The sequence below is a fragment of the Gorilla gorilla genome, chromosome 4, assembly GCF_029281585.2.
Source record: "Gorilla gorilla gorilla isolate KB3781 chromosome 4, NHGRI_mGorGor1-v2.1_pri, whole genome shotgun sequence".
Classification (NCBI taxonomy): Eukaryota; Metazoa; Chordata; class Mammalia; order Primates; family Hominidae; genus Gorilla; species Gorilla gorilla.
In genome coordinates this window covers 146,173,323-146,200,025 of record NC_073228.2, presented here as the reverse complement: position 1 = coordinate 146,200,025, position 26,703 = coordinate 146,173,323, and the positions used below count along the sequence as shown (strand labels likewise).

The 26,703-nt window shown below is 44.9% G+C and overlaps 1 long non-coding RNA gene across 1 annotated transcript in view; it reads right to left on the bottom strand.

Annotated features, from left to right (window-relative positions):
- LOC129533917 (uncharacterized) overlaps positions 1 to 25,025 on the bottom strand; it is a 275,418-nt gene extending 250,393 nt beyond the window's left edge. The window contains exon 1 of the long non-coding RNA XR_008680326.2: positions 23,956 to 25,025. This is a non-coding gene — a long non-coding RNA (uncharacterized lncRNA). The remainder of the gene's footprint in view (positions 1 to 23,955) is intronic.
- Between the last annotated feature and the right edge of the window lie 1,678 nt (positions 25,026 to 26,703).

Genomic DNA, 26,703 nt, shown 5'->3' with positions numbered 1-26,703 from the left:
GGTGACAGAGCAAGACCCTATCTCAAAAAAAAAAAAAAAAAAAGCAAAAAAAAAAAGCCTTGTCGCTTCATAGCTGTGACCTTGAACACATCACTTGACCTCTTTTTTTTTTTTTTTTTTTTTTTTTTGAGACAGAGTCTTCACTCCGTCACCCAGGCCGGAGTGCAGTGGCACAATCTCGGCTCACTGCAAGCTCCGCCTCCCAGGTTCACACCGTACTCCTGCCTCAGCCCCCCAAGTAAGCTACTTAGGACTACAGGTGCCCACCACCACACCCAGCTAATTTTTTGTATTTTTTACTAGAGACGAGGTTTCACCGTGTTAGCCAGGATGGTCTCGATCTCCTGACCTCGTGATCCTCCTGCCTCGGCCTCCCTAAGTGCTGGGATTACAGGCGTGAGCCACCGCGCCTGGCCCACTTGACCTCTTTGATTCACAGTTTCCTTTTCTATGAAGTAAGGCTTAAGAACTAATCACTGTTTCTGTAAAATAAAGGATGATTCTCCACCCCCACCTTAGATAGCAAGTACCTTGAAGAGGACAAATGTGACATTCAAGGTGCCTTTTTTTTTCTTTTTTTTTGAAATGGCGTTTTGATCTTGTTGCCTAGGCTGGAGTGCAGTGGCGCCATCTCGGCTCACCACAACCTGCGTCTCCCAGGTTCAAGCTATTGTACTGCCTCAGCCTCCCAAGTAGCTGGGACTACAGGCATGCGCCACCATGCCTGGCTAATTTTTGTATTTTTAGTAGAGACGGGGTTTCACTATGTTGGCCAGGCTGGTCTTGAACTCCTGACCTCGTGATCCGCCTGCCTCGGCCTCCCAAAGTGCTGGGATTATAGGCATGAACCACCACGCCCGGCCTTCAACTTGTCTTCTTAACAGGGTGCTTTATTCCAAAGAAGGGGCTAATTTAAGGCAAACTGAGTAGTGCAAAACGATATGTGTTATGGGTCATCCAGACCTGCATTTGAATCCTACCTCTGCTACTAATATTAAGGAACCTCTCAGAGCTTGGTCATTACTGTTAATATAAAAATAACTAAGGCCAGGCACAGGAGTTCGAGACCAGCCTGTGCCAACATGCGAAACCCCATCTCTACTAAAAATACCAAAATTAGCCAGGCATGGTGGTGCATGCCTGTAGTCCCAGCTACTGGGAGACTGAGGCACGAGAATCATTTGAACCCAGGAGGCAGAGGTTGCAGTGAGCCAAGATCACACCACTGCACTCCAGCCTAGGCAACAGTGCGAGACACTTACTCAAAAAGAAAAAAAAAAAAAAATTAGCCAGGTGTGGTGACATGCTTGTAATTCTACCTACCTGGGAGGCAGAGGTGGAAGCAGTGCTTGACCTCAGGAATTTGAGACTATAGTGAGCTAGGATCACGCCACTGCACTGCATCCTGGGCAACAGAGCAAGACCCTGTGTCAAAGTAACAGCAGACTAGGTCCACAACAGACTATTCAGAAGTTCAAAGAATTTTGCAAATATGCAAAGATAACACCACCAATTTGTATTTTCAGGGACTCACTCCTTTTCTGGTTGTTCCAGGAAAGGTTTTATAAGCCTCCTTTTTAATTTTTTTCATTGTGGATATGGAAGTGGTTCCATTAGCCAAGATATATGAATTTTTAACAACTCCCTCCCCCAAAAAATGATCCATTCACATAAATGAATCTTCGTCTTCATTTTATATTGATAAGCTGCAGGGCTGACACAATGTTTTTTTCTTTTAAAACTGTTTTGTCATTCTGAGAACTCGATGCTTTTTGCAAACACCCTTTTGAGGGAGTCAGGTCTTTCCACTGTGACAGAAAAATGTGCCGTGTCCAAAAGTGTGTTTTTAGCAGCACGGCATTCCTCCAGGCAAAGAGGCGGAGCAATTTCTTTAAATCTTGAAGATTTGAAGGAGAAGCTTCATCCACCATCTCTGTCTTGGGCCAAAAAGACAAAAACCCACCCTCTACCAGGGAAGTTTTTAGGAAACAAGCTCTGGTTTTCTCTGCAAATGATTCTGTCTTTCTTTAGGAAGAGTTCAGCTATGTGGGACTAACCCTACTGTAACATCTGTATTCAACCTGCATCTGCACAGAAAGGTTTGCTTAGGGAGCATCTCCATGTACAGCGAGAAATGGGCTGGATGAGATGAACCAGAGGGAGAGAGACAAACCAGGAAGCAGAACACCAGCACTCTGTTCTTCACCTTACCACTTCCAAGCTGCGCTTTGGCATGTCTCTTGACCTCCCTGAGACTCAGTTTCCTTATCTGGAAAACAGAGATAAAAACACCTTTCCTATCTACTGCAAGAGAGTTGTTGCTTCCCTACCACCTTTAGCCAAGCAGAGAACTGCTGCCACTCTGACCCAGCTGTGACCCAATTTACACACATATAATAATGACCAAGTAGTGCAGGGGTTGCAAACTCAAGTGTCTGATGCAAAAATGAATGAATGACATGTAGCCGATACTGTCGGTGCCTCACCCAGATCCCTCTGCCAGTTGTGAGCCCCTCTGAACATCAGTGTAATTCCAACAGCCCAAACCTTAGACCTCCTATGCTGTGTCCCTTTACTACCACTACCAGGTACTCAGTAGACCTTAGCCAATGACCTCGCCTCAGGCCAAGACAACTCCGGAGTTCCCTGTAGGCTCAGGCTGAAGCTACCCTCCAAGGGCCTTTGCATGAAATTGCACCTTTGCTTGGTTTCTTCCCCTTTCCAGTCCCAATTCTCTCACTCCCTTGTCAGCTTCTGCTGTTTCAGGGTCTGCCCTTGGGTAACCCAGCCTAAGATAAAAGACCTGGGAGTTGGCCGGGCGCGGTGACTCATGCCTATAATCCCAGCACTTTGGGAGGCCGAGGCAGGCGGATCACAAGGTCAGGAGTTCAAGACCAGCCTGGCCAATATGGTGAAACCCCATCTCTACTAAAAAATACAAAAATTAGCCAGGTGTGGTGGCACACGCCTGTATTCCTAGCTACTCAGGAGGCTGAGGCAGGAGAATCGCTTGAACCCGGAGGGAGAGGTTGCAGTGAGCTGAGACCACACCACTGTACTCTAGCCTGGGCAACAGAGTAAGACTCTGTCTCAAAAAAAAAAAAAAAAAAAAAAGACCTGGTAGTTCATGCCACATCTAAAGGGGGCAGCTGCTGCTCAGCTCCAGCCTATCCAACCACGTGAAGATGCAGGTGCAATGTTTCCAGGCATTCTGATGTTTCAAGAAAGTCTAGAGTTTTTTTTTTTTTTTTTTTTTTGAGATGGAGTCTTGCTCTGTCGCCCAGGCTGGAGTGCAGTGCCGCAATATTGGCTCACTGCAACCTCTGCCTCCCGGGTTCACGTGATTCTCCTGCCTCAGCCTCCTGAGTAGCTGGGACTACAGCCGCCCGCCACCATGCCCAGCTAATTTTTTGTATTTTTAGTAGAGACAGGGTTTCACCGTGTTAGCCAGGATGGTCTCGATCCCCTGACCTCATGATCTGCCTGCCTCGGCCTCCCAAAGTGCTGGGATTACAGGCATGAGCCACAGTGCCTGGCCAAAACTGCCAATTTTTAAGTGCTGGCCATTTAATTTTTTAAAAACTTCACACTATGTAGACCAAATTAAACACATCTGTGGATCAAGTCCAGCAATTTCTAAGTACCAAGTGCCTAATATGTATTTAATACGCTGGCCCTAAGTTCTTTGCATGTATCATCTCATATAATCCTCACAACATATCCTGCGAGACAGACATTATCCCCATTTTACAGAAAAGGAAACTGAGACAAAAGAGAGGTTAAGTAACTTGCATAAGTTCATATTGCCAGGAAGTAGCAGAAGTGATTTTCAAACCAAGCTTTGTCTGACTGTAAAGACTGTGCTCTGAACCACTGAGCGGCTCTGCCTTCCCTTCTATATTTAAGCAACTCCCCGGAGGGGAATCAGAAACTTAGGTCAATAAGTCACCCAACATGTGGGTTGAGGAGAGGGGCAAGAGGGGAGGAGAAAAGCCTTAAGCATAATGCGTGTTAGAGCATTGTCCATAACTGTGACAAACTGAGGACAGTGCAAATGCCCAGGAGGAGAAAATGGTTACACAAATAATGGTTCACGGAATTCTGTGCTCTCATTTTAAACAATAATTACGAAAACTATAAAGGAAAATATCTATAATACAATACTGAGTGAAAAACACGGACACAAAATCATACTGACCACAAAGTTGGCGGGTTTTGGATGGAATCAGACCTGGGTTTGAATCCCAGCTCTGCCAACTATGACTATAGGACCCCTCAGAGCCTCCGCTTCTCCAACAGAGTAATTGGGATAATAATTCCTCCCTTCTAGAGTTACTGCAAGGATTCGGTGAAAAATATGTAAAAGGTTTTAGCACAATCCAGGCCCATGGTGAAAGAACTCACACCATGTGCAGATGTGTGTAGGAGCAGGGATAAAGATGAGAAGAGACCCCAGGCAAATGGGCAGGGTCATTTAAGACACTGAAACATTATAAGAATTTCAATTTTTTCATCTAAGGTTGTTACAATATCTCAACAAAGTATACAAACATAAATGAGGGCTTTAAACTAGAGTTATACAATTAAATAAGTTTCCTCTAATTGACAACCCTGCCCTTCTCACTCATCCTGGGAGGTGCTGTGCTTACAAGTATGAGGTCAGCTCTTGGGACAATTTACACAGAAATCAGAAATTACGAGCCTCTGTAGCTTCTCCTCCCCAAGCGCATGCAACTCTTTAGCCCTGCCTATTACCTGTTTTCTTAATGAAATCTTCCATAAAGGCCGGGCGCGGTGGCTCACGCCTGTAATCCCAGCACTTTGGGAGGCCGAGGCGGGTGGATCACAAGGTCAGGAGTTCGGGACCAGCCTGGCCAAGATGGTGAAACCCCGTCTCCACTAAAAATACAAAAATTAGCCAGGCGTGGTGGCAGGCACCTGTAATCCCAGCTACTCGGGAGGCTGAGGCAGGGAAATTGCTTTAACCCAGGAGGCAGAGGTTGCACTGAGCCGAGATCGCGCCACTGCACTCTAGCCTGGGTGACAGAGCAAGACTCCATCTCAAAAAAAAAAAAAAAGGAATCTTCCACAGAAAACCAGGGCAGGCAGCATCGAGGAAGGAAGGCTGAGGAGGAAGGGCAAAGTCGAAATGCAAAAACACCGTAATTAACGTTTTGTTTAGAGGCGCTTTCAGAGATTTCGAACGTTAGTCTCAGAACCATGAGACACCCTTCAACAAACCACAGGGCTGTCCACCAGGGTGTCAGCCCCAGTTCCTCCATTCACTGTGAAACGTGCACCTCGCCTACGGGTTCTCGCTGCTTGGGTTCTGGAAGCAGGCTACGGCAGGCCCTGTGCAGTGGGCGGGGTGTGTTCAGTCAGAGGCAGATGACCGGGGCGGGGCTTGTTTCGAGACAGTTATCGGTGGAGACAGGCTCAATTATTTTCATTATATGGAGTCAACAGAGACAGGAGGCATAATGGGTCTCAGTCAGAGAGGCAAAGGTTAAGGTAAGGGAAGCAGGGGGAACCAAGGGGGGCCCTCCCAGGCCCACCGTGACCACTGAACCATGATGCCAGGGAGGGTGAGTGAAAACGGGAAGATGTCGGGTGTTTGTCTGGTCCTGCTCTGCTGGATCCAGCATGAACCCCTGGAGAGCCAAGACGGCATTTTCTGTGTGAGTGACTCTAAAAGCTTCCAGACAAGGCAGGTGTGCTGGCTCACGCCTATAATCCCAGCACTTTGGGAGGCCGAGGCTGGTGGATTGCTTGAGCCTAGGAGTTTGAGACCAACCTGAGCAACATGATGAAACACTGTCTCTACTAAAAATACAAAAATTAGCTGGGCGTGATGATGCATGCCCGTAGTCCCAGCTACTTAGGAGGCCGAGGTGGGAGAATCGCTTCAGCATGGGAGGTGGAAGTTGCAGTGGGCCAAGATCATGCCACTGCTCTCTAGCCTGGGTGACAGAGCGAGACCCTGTCTCAAAATAAATAAATAAAAATAAAAGCTTCAGGTGGACAGAGCTTCATCAAGACCTCATCTGAATGGTCCAGCATTAGAGGGCAGAGTACCCTAAGCCCTCTTCTCTTGCCTTCCCACCCCTTTATCCTTTTCCTCTCCATAAATAACAACCAATGTTATAAGGGTTTGCTGCGTGCAAGGCACAGTGCTGAATACCTGGCACATATCTTTTTTTTTTTTTTTTTAAAGACAGGGTCTCGCACTGTTGCCCAGGCTGGAGTACAGTGGCATCGCAGCTCACTGCAGCCATGACCTCCCTGGCTCAAGCCATCCTCCTGCCTCGGCTTCCTGATTAGCTAGGACTACATGCACACACAACCACACCCAGCTGATTTTTGTATTTTTTGTAGAGACAGGGATCTCTCTGTGTTGTCCAGGCTGGTCTTGAACTCCTAGGATCAAGCGACCTGAACACACGTTATTTCACTCTCTCATTAAACCTGTCAGGCACTGTGATGATCCCATTTAACCAATGAAGAAATTGAGACTCAGAAAGGGTTATAGGACTTGCCCAAGCCAGTAAGGGGCAGAATCAGCAAACCAAGGTCCATTGGGCCCACAGCCCAAGCTCTCCACTACAAGTTTCCTCTTTCCTTTTTTTTTTTTTTTTTTTTTTGAGGCGGAGTCTCGCTGTCTTCCAGGCTGGAGTGCAGTGGCATGATCTCGGCTCACTGCAAGCTCCGCCTCCCGGGTTCACGCCATTCTCCTGCCTCAGCCTCCCGAATAGCTGGGACTACAGGCGCCCGCCACCATGCCCAGCTAATTTTTTTTTTTGTATTTTTAGTAGAGACGGGGTTTCAGCGTGTTAGCCAGGATGATCTTGATCTCCTGACCTCATGATCCGCCCGCCTCAGCCTCCCAAAGTGCTGAGATTACAGGTGTGAGCCACCATGCCCAGCCCCTTCTTTTTTCTTTCTACTGTTTACTGCTTATCCTCTGCACAGGCCAAAGGCCTCTCCCTCACCCCAAACCAGGCCCTGTACCTGTGTGGGTTTGGGGGCTACTCAGTGAGGCCCTTCAGGTGGAGGAGTTACTGTTTCTGAGATTTCTCAAGAACAGGAAACTTCCCCTTGCTGCCTGCAATAAATCCAAGCCTTCCTTCCTTTGTGATTTCACCCCGGGAGCAACACTCCAGCATGACTCATCACTGGGCCGGCAGGAGATCTCCTCTGGAGACTAGAGGTGACCTTGGCCAGGCACTCACATCCTGTGCCTGTTTTCCCGTTTGTCAAGTGGACAGCCCCAGCCTCCCCACCAGGCTTGTTGTGAACTATCTGGCTGAACACAAAGCTTGTAGAAAATAATTTTTGAAACAGAATCTAAAATACTGACAATTACTCTAACTTCAGCCTATGTCCCACAGACCAAACCAGGATCTAAATCCTTCCCAACCTTAATCCTGGCTGCAAGAGTTCTCCTGCACTCCTGCTGCCTTCCTGGTGTATGGTCGAACTAGGATTACTGGAAAAAAGAAAGCTGACAGGGACAATAACCCGTTTTCCAAATGCGATGGGTCACTCCTCCTTCGGCTCCCCCATCACCCTATATTATAAGCACTTAGTTAATATCAGCTAACATTAATTAAACCCTGATTGAATATGTAAACTTATATTGTTTTGCTCTGGCAGGGAGCAGTGGCTCATGACGGTAATCCCAGCACTTTGGGAGGCAGAGGCAGGCAGATCACCTGAGGTCAGGAGTTTGAGACCAGCCTGTCCAACATGATGAAACCCCGTCTCTACTAAAAATACAAAAATTAGCCGAGCATGGTGGCGCATGCCTGTAATCCCAGCTATTCAAGAGGCTGAGGCAGGAGAATCGCTTGAATCTGGGAGGTGGAGGCTGCAGTGGGCCAAGATCGCGCTAGTGCACTCCAGCTTGGGCGACAGAGTGAGACTCTGTCTCAAAAAGAAAAGAAAAGTATTTATATATATATATAGTTTTTCTCATGTAACCCCTTATTACTAGACCCACTTTGCAGATAAGAAACATTAAGTTTCAAACTGGTTGATTATAGAAACTCAAAGGTCACACACACAGCTGGCAGGTGTCAAAGCCCAGATTCAAGATCGGGCCTGTCAATCTCCACACTGTACTGTCTTCACTTTGTTTTAAAATTACAAATCCCAGTACTACTCCCTAGCCACTTTCTCTGCTTTATTTTTATTTTTATTTTATTTATTTTTTTTTGAGATGGAGTTTCGCTCTGTTGCCCTGGCTGGAGTGCAATGGTGCAATCTTGGCTCACTGCAACCTCCACCTCCTGGGTTCAAGCAATTTTTCTGCCTCAGCCTCCTAAGTAGCTGGGATTACAGGCATGCGCCACCATGCCCAGATAATTTTTTTTTTATTTACTAGAGACATGGTTTCACCATGTTGGTCAGGCTGGTCTCAAACTCCTGACGCCAAGTGATCCACCCGCCTCGGCCACCCAAAGTGCTGGGATTACAGGTGGGAGCCCACCATGCCTCGCCCCTTCGCTTCATTTTTCTACATAGTTTCTATGCTCTTTGGTAAGAAATTAACAGTCACAACCCTCCTTTACCCAGGCAGAATGTAAATCAACGTGGGCACGGATTTCTTGGTGTTTGGCCACTGCTATATCCCCTCAGTGCCTAAAACAATGTCTGACACGTAGTATCAGCAAATACTCAAGGTATTCAATAAATATTTTGGCCAAAACAAATTAATTTAGCCAAAAATTCTCATTAGCTATTTTTGACTGTCCTTTCTACTAGATTCTAAATTTGACAGCATTTTCTTCATCTCAGTCCCCATAACTGCCCCCCATCCCTCCCTGTTTCAAGTTTAGAATGACGGTTTTGAACACAGCAAAATATTACTTGATACTGCAATGTGATTTGGGGGTGGCCTGCTGTTTGGGGAATTCATTCTTCTCTCCACTCCCCACAACAAACGGGCACTCAGTAGGAAACTGTCTTAGGAAGGCTGGAAAATGTCTAGCACTTTCTCATCTTATCCCTGGGTTAGGTTCCTCCCGTCCCTGCTCCCTGAGGCTGATGGACAGGCAGGCAGGACAGCCCGATCGATCGATGCAAAGGTGCCCTCCTCCGCTCTTGTTTGCTGCTGCGTTTCTGACTCACATCTTCCCTGGGCTGTGGGAAAGTGTTCAGTGTGTGGCTTCACAAACTGCAGTGCAGCAGGGAGAGCGGGCAGTTGGAAATGATATGGAAAAGAAAGGATCTAATTAAGCAGAGTAGGTGATAGTGTCGGGAAGAAAAAGCAAGCAAGTGGCAATTTGGATATCTGCCTGCAAATAAAAGAGATGACTGTCGTTTTCTCCTCTGGCTCCTGTTTGCCCTATAAATCTCAGTTCACAAATCCAAGTGTTTTAATTATCGCTGTATAATACAACATGCTGTGCTGGGCCTATCTTAGGGAAATTAAAACAAAGGAGGGGGAGACAGAGGGATTCAGGCTACCCCGTTCTCCCGTTTCTCTTGTTTACAATAATCCGAAGGTGTTTCTCCCCCCTTCTGCCATAAACACAACATGGGGTTTTCCAGTATTAAACATATCACCTTCCTCCACTCACAAAAAGGAACTTCAGGCCCTAAGCTGTTGTCAACCATGCAACTCAGTTGCCAGGTGTCACCTTGGCCACTGTTGCTGTTTAATCCCCAAGAAATCAAAAGAACCAGGTCATGAATGAAATGCCAGGTCCAGCTCAAAAAGGAGAGTCGCTAGTGGGAAGCAGCATGATGATTAAAACTAGCATTTGAATATCACCTTCGCTATATACTAGCTGTGTGGCCTTGGGTAAATCATTTAACCTGAGTCTCACACTTCAAAGAAAACAAAACAGTGATAAGCAGGATTAAACATATAAGACTACAAAGCACTTAGCACAGTGCTCAACACATAGCAAGTGCTATGCAACACAGTCCCATCTCCAGTCTTTATCTCTGCCATTTCAAATACCTACAGTAAGCTTCTCCCAGAAAGCTGCCTGGTTCATTCCCTCCCTTCTACCTTATCAGTGAGCCTTCCTCACCCTAAATAAAATAGTAGCCCTCCCATCACACACACTGCATTTCCCCTTACATGCTTCATTTTTGTCCATAACAAAGTACTCCTTGACATTTTACATATATACACATACATTCACGTGTCGCCTAACGACTGGGGTAAGTTCTGAGAAATGTTCTGAGAAATGCTTCGTTAGGCGATTTCATCATTATGCGAACATCGTAGAGCTAGAGTGTACTTACTTAAACCTAGATGGTATAGCCTACTACATATCTAGGCTATACAGTATAGCCTATTGCTACTAGGCTACAAACCTGTACAGCATGTTACTGTACTCAATACTGTAGGCAACTGTAACACAGTGATAAATACTTGTGTATCTAAACATAGAAAAGGTAATGCACTGCACTAAGCTAAGACATTAGGATAGCTATGATCTCACTAGGCAACAGAAATTTCTCAGCTCTATTATAATCTTATGGACCACCGCCGTTATCTGCAGTCCATCATTAACTGAACCATCATTATGCAGCCTACGACTGTACACATATATATGTATAGACATATACACATATACATACACTTACATATATATAAAATTATTTTATTCGGGCATCTTCACCTAAATTCCAAGAAGGCAGAACTTGTGTTGACCACTGTATTTCCAACACCTGTAACAGTAGTGCCTGGCATGTAATGGATGTTTAATATTATTAACGGAACCAGTAAATAGAAGCTATTTTTTCTATAATGGTTGGAAGGGCCCTCATAGACCACCTAGACCAAAGTTCTTCACAGGCCAGGAAACTGAGACCAGGTGGCATCAGATGACCTGCCCTATGGTTCCAGCTTCCCCAGAACTGAATGGCGGGGACTAGGGACCCTGACTTCAGTGGCTTTGCTCTGCCTCAAGTCAGCCCATTCAGTGCCCACAACAACTTAGCAGGTTGGTGCCCCGTGCTCCTCATCTGAGGAATGGAAACAAGGAGATGGTTCACCCTCCCAAGTGTCAGGATGTGGATGTCCCAGTGACTGGCATTCTATAAAAGCAAAAAGGACAGGTGGAGACACAGAAGTCCGCTCTGGAAATCCATCAACAAATGTCCTCAGAGTTGAGGAACTGCAGACAGCTGCAGCACAAAGGAGCCAAAGGCCACTGCCTTTCTCTCTCAAAATCCACCCGCACCAAGGACCCTCTTGGCTTTCTACATGATTGAAGGCAAGCAACTGTGGTCTCATTTCTGGGGTGCCTGGATGACCTCTTGCACAGACACAGGGGATCCTGTGGAGAAAAACGCCAACCCCTGCTCCATCATTTCTAGGTGCACGACCTCTCTGGGTACCAACTTTTCGTGGCTTAGGATCAAATGAGAAAACACATGCACAGCACCTGGCACAGTGCATGGCACATAGCAGGCACATGAAAACATTAGCTGTTAGGAACCGCACGTTCAATATTCAAAGTCAACCCTCCATACATCTCACCAGCTCTTACCATTGCCCCCTAGAGCTGAGAATCTGAATAGAAGGGCTTGCATTGGACTGGGGCTATTCAGCCTTAGAAATCCAACTCCAGGTAATCGTTTAAAGGAGCCCATTTTCCTATTCAAGTAGAGTGAAAAGAACTCCACCTCAGTCCCCAAGCCACTCAGGACCTCATAAGACTGGCAAAGGGAAGATTCCAGTCTGAGAGCACTGGCCACCTAACTCTATTCCCAGAAAGTCGAGTCCGGCCCAGAGCTCCCTGGAAGTTGAGGTAACAAGACCCAACAAAAATATCCTGTATTCTCTTCACCACCTGTCTCCGCAAGCGAGTAATAAGACAAAGTATTAAAGAGAGACATCACCAGTAATCAGAATGTGGTAACTAAATGAGTCTTTTGTCTTCCACTTACAATGTGCAAGCTGGTCCGGTTCCTCAGCCTCTCTGAACCTGCTTCCTCAACTGTTTAAAGAGAAAAGCAACCTCTACCTTCTGGGGCTGGTCAAAGGATGAAATGAGAGAATTCTGTTCAGCGGTGTCTAGGACATTAGCTGCTGCTTTTAGTTCAAGAAGCCCAGTGCAGCCTATGCCGGAATAAGCATTAATTGCTCCAAAAGAACACTGTACAGCAAAGGCAGCCCTTTCCTAGACCACAGACCACACCACTCCAACATGGGCCACAGGTTGGGAGCAAACACTTACTCCACCAGAGGCTTCCTGAAATCTTACAAGCAAATGGTGTGAAAGTAGGAGGAATTCGGGTGCAAAAAAGCACAGGTAGAAACTGAGACCCAAACAGCTTCTGAAAAGGGGGTGCCCGGCTGGAAGTGGTGAGGGACGTTCCCCCACGAAAAAACTTGGATTTGGCAATCATTGCTTTGGACTTCCCAATGTAAATTGCCACTTTTGATGACTTGGGGATTCTAGAATGTTCCGGTCGCTCACTGATTCACAAATATAAGGTCTGGGGCGACCTAAACCTGCATGGTGTGTTCCAAGAGCCCCCAAAGCGTTCCAAGAGCTGGTGACTTTCGGCTCACGTAACTAACCTGGGCCTCAGTTTCCCTCCAGACCCTAACGAAGGAGCTAACGGTCGTTGCCTCTACAGGGAAGCTGCGAGGCTAAACGGGGATGGCGCGCTAAGGCGCTCCCTAGACACAGCACGGAGCTCCCCGCGCGCGGTTCCCATTCGCTCCCGGAGAGAAGGGCGGCGCGCGGGCTCACACAAAAGCCCAGGACCTTCCTCCGCTGCAACTGTAGAAAAAATAATCACAAGAAAGCAACTGGAACGCGAGCTGGGGCAGCGGCCGGGCCGGGGGCTCCTCCCGCAGGCGCCCAGGAGCCCCTCGGCCCGTGGCCCGGCCGGGGAGCAGGCGCCCCGCGGGAGCGCTGAGGCCCCGCTGTGCCGAACCGGGCGGGGGCGGAGGAGGCGGAAGCGGGGGCGGCCGGAGCGCGGTGGGGATGTTTAAAGGAAATTTACAATCATTTCCTCTCTGTGGTTTGGTGACAAATCAACAACATCCTGTTCTTTTGTGAGGCTCCGGGCGCCTGCGAGGCGGGGGCAGCGCTCCGGCTCTTAAAGGGACACACACAGGGCCCCTCTCCCAACGGTTCCCTGCGGCTCCCCCCAAAAAAATACAGCTTCCTCAAGGCGTCACCTCCGGGGGCGCACGGCCGGAATGCGGGGGCTGCGGCCGGAGCCGCCGCCAGGCCACGACCTGGATCGCGTCCCTCACCACCCCCCACCCCGCCCGACGGGAGGAGACGGCCGCCGCGGCGGCGCACCAATCTGAAGGACGTCCCGGCCCGGGGCCATCTCCCGCCGAGGGGGTGGGCAGGGGGCGGAGGGGCGTCCTCCCGAGGGTTCCCCTCCCTCCCCCCAACCCCAGGGCAGCTCCGCCGGGCTTCGGACCTCCGGGTAGTTATCCCCCTCCCCCAATCCCCTGGCCTCGAGTTTCGCAGTCCCAAAACTGTGGATTTATAAAATGTCGACGTACGCACAGGAGGTTTATAAAACGCCAAAGCAGAGACTTCCCGAGCTGTAGAATTAATGAGAATCAGATGGTCGGGACCAGGAAAAAAAAACAACAACAACAAAAAAACTACTCAACTGCCCTCCTGGGATTTCGTTCATTCGGTCATTTAATGAGTATGTTTTACTAAGTGCTGGTCACTACTCAGCCCCCGCACCGCAGGAGCAACACAGATACGGTTCCTGCCCACAGGGGGCTTAGATTCTCAAAAATGAGTGAACAGGATTATTTCACATCTACAAGTGCTATGAGTCTTTTAATGGGTCACATTCTAGAACAGCGGCTTTCTGTAGGGACACCTCTCTGAGGGGTCTGACCTGAGGCCTCCAAGGATGAAAAGGCAAGGGTGCTAGGAAGAACTGGGTTGGAAAGGTCCAAACATTATTATCAGGAAAGAGCTCAGAAGTCTCATCCCAAAGACCGAGTGAAGGGCAGCCCCAGGGCTGCATTTTCCCCTTGAGGACAAGCCTTGATAAGGGGCTTGGGTCCTTCTGCTCTTGTTATATCGTCTGAGCCTTTCCTTCCATCTCTCGGCCTCACAGCTTCCTATAGGGAAAATGAGACACTGAACTAGATACAGTACTTCTCAACCTAGGTGCAAATGAGAATTCCCAGGGAGGCTTTCAAAAACACTGACACCCCTGACCCCACCTCAGACCAAGGGAATGAGGATCTCTGGTAATGGGGCCTAGGCACTGGCATTTCTGTAAGACTTCAAAAGTGAGTTTAGTGTACAGCCAGGGTTAAGAGCCACTGACCTAGGGCCGGGCGCGGTGGCTCACGCCTGTAATCCCAGCACTTTGGGAGGCCGAGGCGGGCGGATCAGTTGAGGTCAGGAGTTTGAGACCAGCCTGACCAACATGGAGAAACCCCGTCTCTACTAAAAATACAAAATTAGCCGGGCGTGGTGGCGCGCACCTGTAATCCCAGCTGCTCGGGAGGCTAAGGCTGGAGAATCACTTGAACCCGGCAGGTGGAGGTTGCGGTGAGCTGAGATGGCGCCATTGCGTTGCAGCCTGGGCAACAAGAGCAAAATTCTGTTTCAAAAAAAAAAAAAAAAAAGAGCCACTGACCTAGATGATACTTAAAGTTTGGGTTTAAAATGCAGTAAGGTGGCTGGGCGCAGTGGCTCACGCCTGTTAATCCCAGCACTTTGGGAAGCCGAGGCAGGCAGATCATGAGGTCAGGAGATGGAGACCATCTCCTGGCCAACATGGCGAAACCCCGTCTCTACTAAAATACAAAAAATTAGCCGGGCGTGGTGGCACCGCCTGTAGTCCCAGCTACTTGGGAGGCTGAGGCAGTGGAATCCCTTGAACCCAGGAGGCAGAGGTTGCAATGAGCCGAGATCACGCCACTGCGCTCCAGCCTGGTGACAGAGCAAGACTCCATCTCAAAATAAAATAATATAAAATAAAATAAAGTGCAGTAAGAAGGCCAGGCGCGCTGGCTCACACCTGTAATCCTAGCACTTTGGGAGGCCAAGATGGGCAGATCACCTGAGGTCAGGAGTTTGAAACCAGCCTGGCCAACCAGCCTGGCCAACATGGTGAAACCCTGTCTCTACTAAAAATACAAAAAAAAGTTTAGCCAGGCATGGTGGCAGACGCCTGTAATCTCACCTACTTGGGAGGCTGAGGCAGGAGAATTGTTTGAACCTGGGAGGCGGAGGTTGCAGTGAGCCGAGATCGTGCCCCTGCACTCCAGCCTGGGCGACAGAGGGAGACTCTGTCTCAAAAAAATAAATAAAAATAAAGTGCAGGAAGAGCTATTTCAATTGAGGGCATAATCATCCACGTTCATTGAGTGCTTAGCAGCTGCTATATAATACCCTAAGTAAGCTACATATGTATTTTATCTAATTTAAGTTACAAAGAAAAACCTTACCAACTTAGATATTATTATTATTCCTATTTACAGATGAGGAAACTGGGTACAGGGATGACACAAAATATGGTCAAGGGCACACAGGTATTAAGTGGTCTTGTCTGTATCCTGTAAGCTGAAATGCCTTTCCAGTGGCAAGGAACAAAATTTCTACCTAATGGGGTTGTTAATAAGGCAGAGTAGCTACCCAGAGAAGAGCATGGGGTGCTATAAGCCCAGGCTGTTCATACATCTTGGACAGAGGCAGCGGACTGGCCTAGATGCCCAGAGCGCAGGTCTTAAAAGAGAGATTTTAACTCAAAGAAAACAGACTTTTATGTTTCTCGGTGCTAATCCTCTCGGTCGTTTTCAGAGATGATTCCCATAAATTGTTAAAGGTATGCCTTGGCCAGACAGAGGAAACATTTGGCAAGGTGAGGAGGAAAAGGAACTCCCTGTGTACCCCAGTAATAACCAGGATAGGATACACTCCCCCACCCTCCTCACTCTCCCTTCTAGGGCCCACCCCATGCCCTTTTCACCTTTGACCACCTTCCCATTTGTGCAGTTCCCTGAGGGAGGACCCAGGGAGAGTATAAGCATGAGCTGGGACAGGTTCCCCAGGAAAGTAAAAGATCTGAGAAACCAAAGATAAGAAGAAAAGGAAGATGATGCATTCCTACAGTGCGGCACTGCGCTGCTGTTAATAATAAGAGAGCTGATAGACCAGAAAGATGCTTGTAATATACAAGGTGCAGAAGAGAGTCCTCTCACTGATATTTTTGTAAACGACACACACACACACACACACACACACACACACACACACACACACACACACACCCAGAACCATCTGGAAGGATAGACTCCAAAGGGTTAGGGTTAGGAGTGATGGCTGGGCAGAGGCATGAGGGAGGGTCGTAAAGGGGTGTGTGTAGTGTAAATGTATACTTCTACTTTCTATTCATCTCCATATTATTTAAATTGGTGACAACAATAATGTATTAATTTTTTAAGATAGACACTTCTACTGACAAATAATAAAAATAAATATTAAAAGGGGAAGCATAAAAACCCACCCTGGGTCTTGGGAATTCTATGCAGGGTAGCAGGGTAGATACGTGGTAACGCCATCTTTCAGCTTTTCCCGGTTGATGTCCACCGTCCCCTCACCTTCCCACAGCCTTCCATTCCAGTGGCAGGCTCTTAACTGGTCAGCCTACTCCCTTTCAGTCATCATGTGTTACACACAATTTTCTGGGTTTTAGAAGATGGATTTGAGAGGTGCTGGCTCCAACTGACGTAAGAAATGACAAAAGTCACATGAGAGGGAAAAATTGTCCAAAGTGCCATTCGGTGGTGGTGCTGGTGGTGGAGGTGGGTGACGGGGATGGCATTGGAGTTCAAAGGCTCTGACTTCCCCAGTGTCTATGTGTCGCTCTTCTGGAAGCTTAGAAATGGAATCTGACAGTCCAAGCCCTGAAGAAAAACAATAGTGCTTTGTGGGAAAGACCTTATTGCAAAAATCTGAAAGCCTAGGGGTAGGAGGTCTGCCTACAACATTATGTGCAGAACTGTTCCCTCCAATTAGGAGCTGATAACTCAGCAAACATATGACCTGAGCAACTGGCAGAAGGTGAAATGTCATGCTCTAGGGTGGAATTGTTTGGCCACTCTCTGCTTCCTTTTATTTATGTTTTTTTAGATCTTTGCTGTTTATAAACAGCATAATGGCATGGTTCAGAGCATGAGCTAAGGAGACAGAAAACCCACGTGGGATTTCTAGCTTCACTAACTTTTTAAGCCTCAGTTTCCTCTTCTCTGAAATGGGAATAATATTACTTATATAACATGTAATATTTATATAATACAGATAATATTTATATAAAGTAAATGTATAATTGTAATATTCTATATATAAACATAATACAGACTGGGCACAGTAGCTCATGGCTGTAATCCCAGCATTTTGGGAGGCCAAGGCGGGCAGATCACCTGAGGTCAGCAGTTGGAGACCAGCCTGGCCAACATGGCGAAACCCCGTCTCTACTAAAAATACAAAAAATAGCCGGGCATGATGGCGGGCACCAGCTACTTGGGAGGCTGAGGCGGGAGAATCGCTCAAACCCAGAAGGCAGAGGTTGCAGTGAGCTGAGATCACACCACTGCACTCCAGCCTGGGTGACAGAGCAAGATTCTGTCTCAAAAAAAAAAAAAGTATATATATATATATAGAGAGAGAGAGAGACAGTATATAATATAATAATATAATATATAATATATAATTGTTATATATTATATATTATATTAATATACAATTATATATAACAATTATATATTGTATTAATATGTAATTAATATGACATTAATTATATAGTGTATTAATATGTAATTAATATAACAATTATATAGTGTATTAATATGTAATTAATATAACATTAATTATATATTGTATTAATATGTGATTAATATAACATTAATTATATATTGTATTACTATGTAATTAATATAACATTAATTATATATTATATTACTATGTAATTAATATAACATTAATTATATATTATATTACTATGTAATTAATATAACATTAATTATATATTATATTACTATGTAATATAACATTAATTATATTAATATGTAATTAATATAACATTAATTATTATATTAATATGTAATTAATATAACATTAATTATACTGATATGTAATTAATATAACATTAATTATTTATATTAATATGTAATTAATATAACATTAATTATATATATTAATATGTAATTAATATAAATATAATATATAATTATATAAATTATATAATTATATAAAATATATAATATATAATAATATAACATAATTATATATTATATAAGATTATATAATATATAATATATAACATTATGATATGTAATATATTATAATAATAGTACTTACCTTACAGAGGTGTTGGTGAGAATTAAATTAGCTAATACAGGAAAAGCCCTTAGCTCTGAACCTGGCACACACGGTAAGTGGTATATAACTAACAACAACAAGATCCAAGAAGGTGGTAAAATGTACCTTACAAATAAGAATAAGGAAGGTGACTGAGTTAAGTGGCTCATCAACACTGACACACCTACTAGTTTACACATCTCAAATCGAAATCTGAATCTTGGCCTCCAGAATGACAGGTCCTCCAGAAGACCTGTGTCCACCAAAATCCTACATGGGTGATCAATTACTTCATTAAAAAATTATCGCCTTCAGGCCAGGCGCAGTGGCTCACGCCTGTAATCCCAGCACTTTGGGAGGCCGAGGCGGGTGGATCACAAGGTCAGGAGATGGAGACCACCCTGGCTAACAAGGTGAAACCCCATCTCTACTAAAAATGCAAAAAATTAGACGGGCGTGATGGCGGGCACCTGTAGTCCCAGCTACTCTGGAGGCTGAGGCAGGAGAATGGCGTGAATCCGGGAGGCGGAGCTTGCAGTGAGCCCAGATCACGCCACTGCACTCCAGCCTGGGTGACAGAGCGAGACTCTGTCTCAAAAAAAAAAAAAAAAAATTATCGCCTTTATCTAAAATCATTTAATAAGGCCCTTTTTACCTGCTTACGTATGCCCTAGTGCTAGCCGCTGTACAGATTGAAATAGATGAAATTCTTTCCTTCCATTCATCTGGAGCCTAGTCACCTTTATTTTTTTAACTTTTATTATCATTCAAATGATTTGGGCAATTTCATCATATACTACATCCTTTCCAAGGCATGCAACCTGACCATAAAATAGAAAATTAATGCTTCAATAACAATAATTTATACAGAAAATTTTCCTGAAAATAACACATAGACTATTTTCCTTGGCCTTTGTATTCAAACAAAGATGAAAGAACTAAGCTGTTAAAAAGCTAAGCTGTTATTCTTTATCTATTCTTGTTTCAATTACTTTTTCTATGACAAAATAGAGTTGTCTTATTGAGACTGCAATTCAGAATTCCAAGTTCTAGTCTTATCAAAACTTGGCAAATCAAAGAGTTTGAAAGTTATTTTGTGCTTTGTAATAAATTTAATTTGCAATCTATTTTGTTTAATATAAATATTTCTGAATCAGTAGTTACAGAACCATTTCCTTCACTGCATTTTTCAATTTTATTTTTAATTGACATAATAATTATACATATTTATAGATACAGTGTGATATACTGATACATGTAAACAATGTGTAATAATCAAATCAGGGTAATTAGCATATTCATCACCTCAAACATTTATCATTTCTTTGTATTGGGAACATCCAAAATTGTCTCTTCTGGCTATTTGAAAATATATAATAAGTAATTGTTAACTGTTCTCACCCTACAGTGCTACAGAACACTAGGACTTGTTCCTCCCATCTAGCTGTAATTTTTTTTTTTTTTTTTTTTTTTTTTTTTGAGACAGAGTCTCACTCTGTCACCCAGGTTGGAGTGCAGTGGCATAATCTCAGCTCGCTGCAACCTCCACCTGCCAGGTTCAAGCAATTCTCCTGCCTCAGCCTCCCGAGTAGGTGGGATTACAGGCGCCCATCACAGTGCCCAGCTAATTTTTGTATTTTTAGTAGAGAAGGAGTTTCACCATTTTGGTCAGGTTGGTCTTGAACTCCTGACCTCAAGTGATCCACCCACCTTGGCCTCACAAAGTACTGGAATTATAGGCGTGAGCCACCACACCCGGCCTAGCTGTAATTTTTTTATCCATTAACCAACCTTTCTCTATTCCCTTTACCCATTACCCTTCCCAGCTTCTAAGAACCACTCTTCTACTCAATGCTTGTATGAAGCCAACTTTTTTACCTCCCACATATGAATGAGAACATGTGGTATTGATATTTCTGTGCCTGGCTTATTTCACTTAACATAATGTCCTACAAGCTTATCCATGTTGCCACAAATGACAGGATTTCATTCTTTTTTTATGGCTGAATAGTATTCCATTGTTTATTTATAGCACATTTTGTTTATCCATTCATTCCTTGATGGACACTTTAGGTTGATTCCATATCTTTTTTTTTTTTTTTTGAGACGGAGTCTCGCTCTTGTGCCCAGGCTGGAGTGCAGTGGCGCCATCTGGGCTCACTGCAAGCTCTGCCTTCCGGGTTCACGCCATTCTCCTGCCTCAGCCTCCCGAGTAGCTGGGACTATAGGCGCCCGCCACTGCGCCCGGCTAATTTTTTGTGTTTTTAGTAGAGACGGAGTTTCATCTTGTTAGCCAGGATGGTCTCGATCTCCTGACCTTGTGATCCGCCTGCCTCGGCCTCCCAAAGTGCTGGGATTACAGGCGTGAGCCACCACGCCCAGCCTGATTCCATATCTTAGCTCTTATGAATAGTGCTGCAATTAACATAGGAGTACAGATGCCTTTTTGACGTACTGATTTCCTTTCCTTTGGATTAATACTGCAGTGAGATTGCTGGATCACATGGTAATTCTATTTGTAGTTTTTTAAGGAACCTCCATATCATTCTCTATGATGGCTATACCAGTTTACATTCCTGCCAACTGTTTATAAGAATTCCCTTTTCTACTCACCCTCGCTAGCATTTGTTGTTTTTTGTCTTTTTGATAATAGTCACTTGAACTGGAAGAGAAGATACTTCATTGTGGTTTTATTTTTTTGAGACGGAGTCTCGCTCTGTCACCCAGGATAGAGTGCAGTGGCAAGATCTTGGCCCACTGCAACCTCCGCCTCCCAGATTCAAGCAATTCTTGCCTCAACCTCCCAAGTAGCTGGGATTACAGGCACCTGCCACCATGCCTGGTAATTTTTGTATTTTTAGCATTTTTAATAGAGACAGGATTTCGCCACGTTGGCCAGGCTGGTCTTGAACCCCTGACCCCAGGTGATCCATTCACCTCAGCTTCCCAAAGTTCTGGAATTACAGGCATGAGCCACCAAGCCCAGCTTTCATTGTGGTTTTAATTTGCATTTCCCTGATGATTAGTGATGTTGAGCATTTTTTCTTTATTATTATTATTTTTTTCTTGAGACAGTCTCACTCTATGGCCAGGCTAGACTGCAGTGGCATGATCTCAGCTCACTGCAGCCACCAACTCCTGGGTTCAGGCAATTCTCCTGCCTCAGCCTCCCGAGTAGCTGGGACTATAGGTGCATGCCACCATGCATGCCTGGCTAATATTTTGTATTTCTTAGTAGAGATGGGGTTTCACCATGTTGGCCAGGATGGTCTTGATCTCCTGACCTTGTGATCTGCCTGCCTTGGCCTCCCAAAGTGCTGGGATTACAGGTGTGAGCCACCGCGCCCAGCCTTTTCGACACGGAGTCTTGCTTTGTCGCACAGGCTGGAGTGCAATGGCACAATCTTGGTGCCACTGCCTCCTGGGTTCAAGTGATTCTCTCTCTCAGTCTCACAAGTAACTGGGATTACAGGTGCACACCACCACAGCTGGCCAATTTTTGTATTTTTAGTGGAGACGGGGTTTCGCCATGTTGGCCAGGCTGGTCTTGAACTCCTGACCTGAGGTGATCCGCCTGCCTCAGTCTCCCAAAGTACTGGGATTATTACAGGCATGAGCCATTTGTCTGTCTTCTTTTGAGAAATGCGTATTCAGATCATGAGCCCATTTTTAATCTGATTATTTGGTTCGTTATTAAGTACTTCGTATATTCTGGATACTAACCCTTTGTCAGATGAATAGTTTGCAGATATTTTCTCTCATTCTGCAGATTACCTCTTTACTCATGACTGCTTCCCTTGCTGTGCAGAAACTTTTTAGTTTGATATGATCCCATTTGCCTCTTTTTGCTTTTGTTGCCTGTGCTTTTGAGGTCTTACCCATAAAATCTTTGCCCAGATCTGAAGCATTTTCCCTGTTTTCTTCTAGTAGTTTCATAATTTCAGGTCTTACATTTAAGTTTTTAATCCAGTTTGAATCTATTTTTGTGTATGGTGAAAGATAGGGGTCTAGTTTCATTTTTCATTCATTTTTCTGCATATGGATATCCAATTTTCCCAACACCACCTTTGAATCTTCCCCAAGCCTTTTGAAACAGCAATTCTTTTTTTTTTTTTTTTTAAACTTCGTCCTCCTTCTCCAATCTAGTTAAGAGAAGGAAACTTTCTGGGGATATGAGGTTTAAACTGATGGACCATTAACAGCATAACAAAGCAAAAGGAATTTTCCGGGTCACCAGCCAACAACTTTAGAGTAGTATTTAAAATTCACTTGCTTAGTGGGGAGGGAAAGCACTTGTTCAGGAGAGGGTGGGGGAAGGATTTCTCCCAGCTGATGGGGAACTGGAGAATGCCCTCTTTTTGGCCAGGAAAACCAGTAAACATCATAACATAGGGCTTGGTTTGTGTGCGGATCTTTTACCCTTGTAGATACAGATTACAACGCAGATTTTGGAAAGAAAATGTCTGTCTGCTGAAACCATAAATAAAAAGTTTCTTTGGCTTCAGATTTAGGGAACACCTGGATCCCTGCTCTGGCTTCAACCCTGATTTGCTAGAATATAACATACCCATAAATTTCTTCTGAGCCCACTGAACACACACACAGACACACACACACACACACACACACACACAGACATGCACATACACACACACATTTATACAGATATTGCCTTATTCCAGCTGTGGCAGCATTTAGCAGAAGAACGTTGGCCATACTGTCTTTCCCCCACCTCATTTTGCATTTCTAAAATGTATTTGCTGGCAGTCTGGAAAGTCAAAAGCAGCTTTAGCAATTAAGTGGTAAGCAGAGCTGTTCTAGTAGAAATGTTCTAGGGATCACTTTTGCTCCTGAAGGAAGAATGACCAATAGAGTCTTGCTGAAATTCAGTAAGAATTTCACCTCCCTATCATACCCCTCCCACAGTGTATTGCTCCAGGAACTTCCATAAACCTATGACCACTTATATAGACCTTAAAATTCCTATAACCTCTTGATCCCAGGATTTTCTGGGGGCCCTGCCAAATTGCAGAAGGCTGTTTAACTAGTGTTATACACATTTCAAGGTCTTTCTAGTATAGTGGCTTCCAGACTTTTAAAAAAGCAGCAGAAGCGTTTTAAAGAAATGCAAAATATGAAAACGAGATTAAAACTATTGTTTCTGGTTGAAGCCAATCACAATGTTGCTCAAAAGGGGTCCTAGGAAACAAATCACAATTTTAGAATATCATTCTTTTTTTTTTGAGACTGAGTTTCGCTCTTGTTGCCCAGGCTAGAGTTCAGTGGCGCGATCTCGGCTCACTGCAACCTCTGCCTCCCGGGTTCAAGCAATTCTCCTGCCTCCGCTTCCCAAATAGTTGGGATTACAGGCATGCATCACCATGCCTGGCTAATTTTGTATTTTTAGTAGAGATGGGGTTTCTCCATGTTGGCCAGGCTAGTCTCGACCTGCTGACCTCAGGTGATCCACCCACCTCAGCCTCCCAAAGTGCTGGGATTACAGGTGTGAGTCATCACGCCTGGCCTAGAGTATCATTCTATTATGACTTTAAGTAATTTTGGCATTTAATGGAGTTCAAACTCCTTACTATGCCTATACAACACTTTTGATCCAGCCCCTGCCTACCTGAGCTCACGCAGTTATTCTCAAGTTGTTTACTCCTTGGTTTTGTTGCTACAAATCTTCTACTAGCTTCCTGGAAAGAGATGCACAGAAGTAAATATCAGCTCACTGCAACCCCCACCCCCCAGGGTTCAAGCAATTCTCCTGCCTCAGCCTCCTGAGTAGCTGGGATTATAGGGATGCATCACCACACCTGGCTAATTTTTGTATTTTTAGTGGAGACGGGGGTTTCACCATGTTGGCTAGGCTGGTCTCAAACTCCTGACCTCAGGTGATCTGCCCGTCTTGGCCTCCCAAAGTGCTGAGATTACAGATATGAGCCACTGCACCCTGCCTGTTTTCATATTCTGAGGGATAGTTTTGCTAGGTATAAAATTCTAGATTTTTTTTTTTAGCTTCATTTTTTTGTTGTTGCTACATTAATAGATGTACATATTTTCAGGGTACATGTGATAATTTCATGTATTCATATAATCAGGTCAGGGTAATTGGGATATCCATCATCTTAAATACTGACATTTTCTTTTTGCTTAGAACATTCGATTATTTTCTTCCAGCTATTTTGAAATGTACAATTGGTTGATGTTAGCTATAGTCATCCTACTGATCTATTGAACACCAAGTCTTATTTCTTCCAAGTATATACTTGTCCCCATTAATCAACCACTCTTTATTTCCCACTCTCCCCTACCATTCCCAGCCTCTAAATTATAAATTGTTCCTTGACACCACCACCTCTGTTCCTCGATAAGCCTAGGCCTCTCCAGTGTCCAGGTCTTTAAACTAGAAGGGTTTTTTTTCCCCCCACAATTGAACACATATCCCCATCCTCACCCTTATACCGGTGTAGCTAACACTTCATTATTCTTATCAGGGAAACTTCCCTTCCTGTCACCTCTCTTTCCAAGGCTAGGTGGATATGCCTCCTAGGAAATCGCACAACACCTGGTGCTTATCCTCTTCATATGCTCATTTGTCATATCATTACCACCTGTTAACTTGTCTGTGTCCTCCACTCAATTGTGAGCACGACAGCTGAAAATTCACAGCCATAGTGCCACTCAATAAATATTTATAGAACAAATAAATAGATTAATGGTCACAATAGTATTTTTTATTAAAAGATACAATCTATAATAAAATGTTTGACAAATGCCCTTACCAGTTGGTGCATGCTCCAGACTTTAGGGTAGAGAATAGGATTGCTTTAGGGGGAAAAAAGTCACTTTGATATTAGGAGCATAGAAAGAGTTCTTACGAATTCTTGTTCTAGTCTTTACCATCTTGGGAAGAAAGGGGGTTTGGAATGAAAATTGAATTCATCAGCCAGGCGTGGTGGCTCACACCTATAATCCCAGCACTTTGGGAGGCTGAGGTGGGCATATCACGAGGTCAAGAGATTGAGACCATCCTGGCCAACGTGGTGAAACCCCATAACTACTAAAAATACAAAAATTAGCTGGGCATGGTGGCGCATACCTGTAGTCTCAGCTACTTGGGAGGCTGAGTCAGGAGTATCACTTGAACCCGGGAGGCGGAAGTTGCAGTGAGCCAAGATCACACACCTGGAGATTCTCACACCTCCAGCAGATCTCCCCAGCTTTAAACTCCTGACCTCAGGCGATCCATCCATCTTGGCCTCCCAAAGTGCTGGGGTTACAGGCATGAGCCACAGCGCCCGGCCTTGGCTATTATTATAATAGACAATTCAATCCCTGTTTTTGGAGCTGAACTTTGGCCTTGACTTTGTTTTATTCTTTCTGTCACTGATCAGCCTTGCAAATAGTGATTTCCTGCCAGTCCCTGCCTCTGTGACCAACCTTGATTGTTCAAAGTATAGCGCTGCAAGCAGTGGCTAGGGACAGTTTCCTACATGCAAGTTCATCTCCGACCCCACTTCATCATTCCTCCTGCCCCCAGCACTCCTGGATGCTATGCTGAATTGTTTTGGTACCTTTGGTTTGTGAGCCTTCTTAAACCTTTCTTTCTTCTACTTTATTATTATCATTGTATTATAAAAGCAATAGATGCTCATTACTTTAAAAAATGTAAAAGTACAGAAGAGTGTAAAGTGAACAGTAAATGTCTCACTCCCCACCCAAACCCCCATTCCTACTCTGGAAGTAAGCCAATTCAAGTTAGCAGTTTCTCATGTGCATTTCCGGAAATCACCCATGGCTACACAGAAGCATATACACACTTCTGCATATACACATATGCACTGTTCTGTGTCTTGCTTTGTTCTCTTAACAGTCTTGAACACCTTTTTGTGTCCACACCTAATAGATCCACCACACACTGCTTAATGACAACATAGCTTTCCTTTGTAGAGATCAGCCATTGTTGATTTCCTCCGTCCCCTACAGGTGGACACTTAGGTTGTTACTACTAAAACATTACGATAAACATTCTTGTACACAAATCTCTGTGGACTCCTTCAGTTTTAAAATTATTTGATTGCCAAATTAGACCAGAATGACCAGAAGCATTTCTTTAAATGTGGTTCTGCCTCCCAAGTTCTCCACCTATACACAATGTTCAGTCCCTGGGCCCACTGACTCATTCACTGGTCAGCAGCACAGCCACCTACGTCCTCATCTCAAAATAGAAGAAAGGTCACGGGATGCTTCCTCGTGATCCCACTCAATAGGTGTTCACAGAAGCCACGTATCTCCCTTTCTCTGGAACCACAGGGGAAATCCTGGGCATTTGGGAATCGCATTTCAGAAACTGGTTGTGCTCTCAAGTACC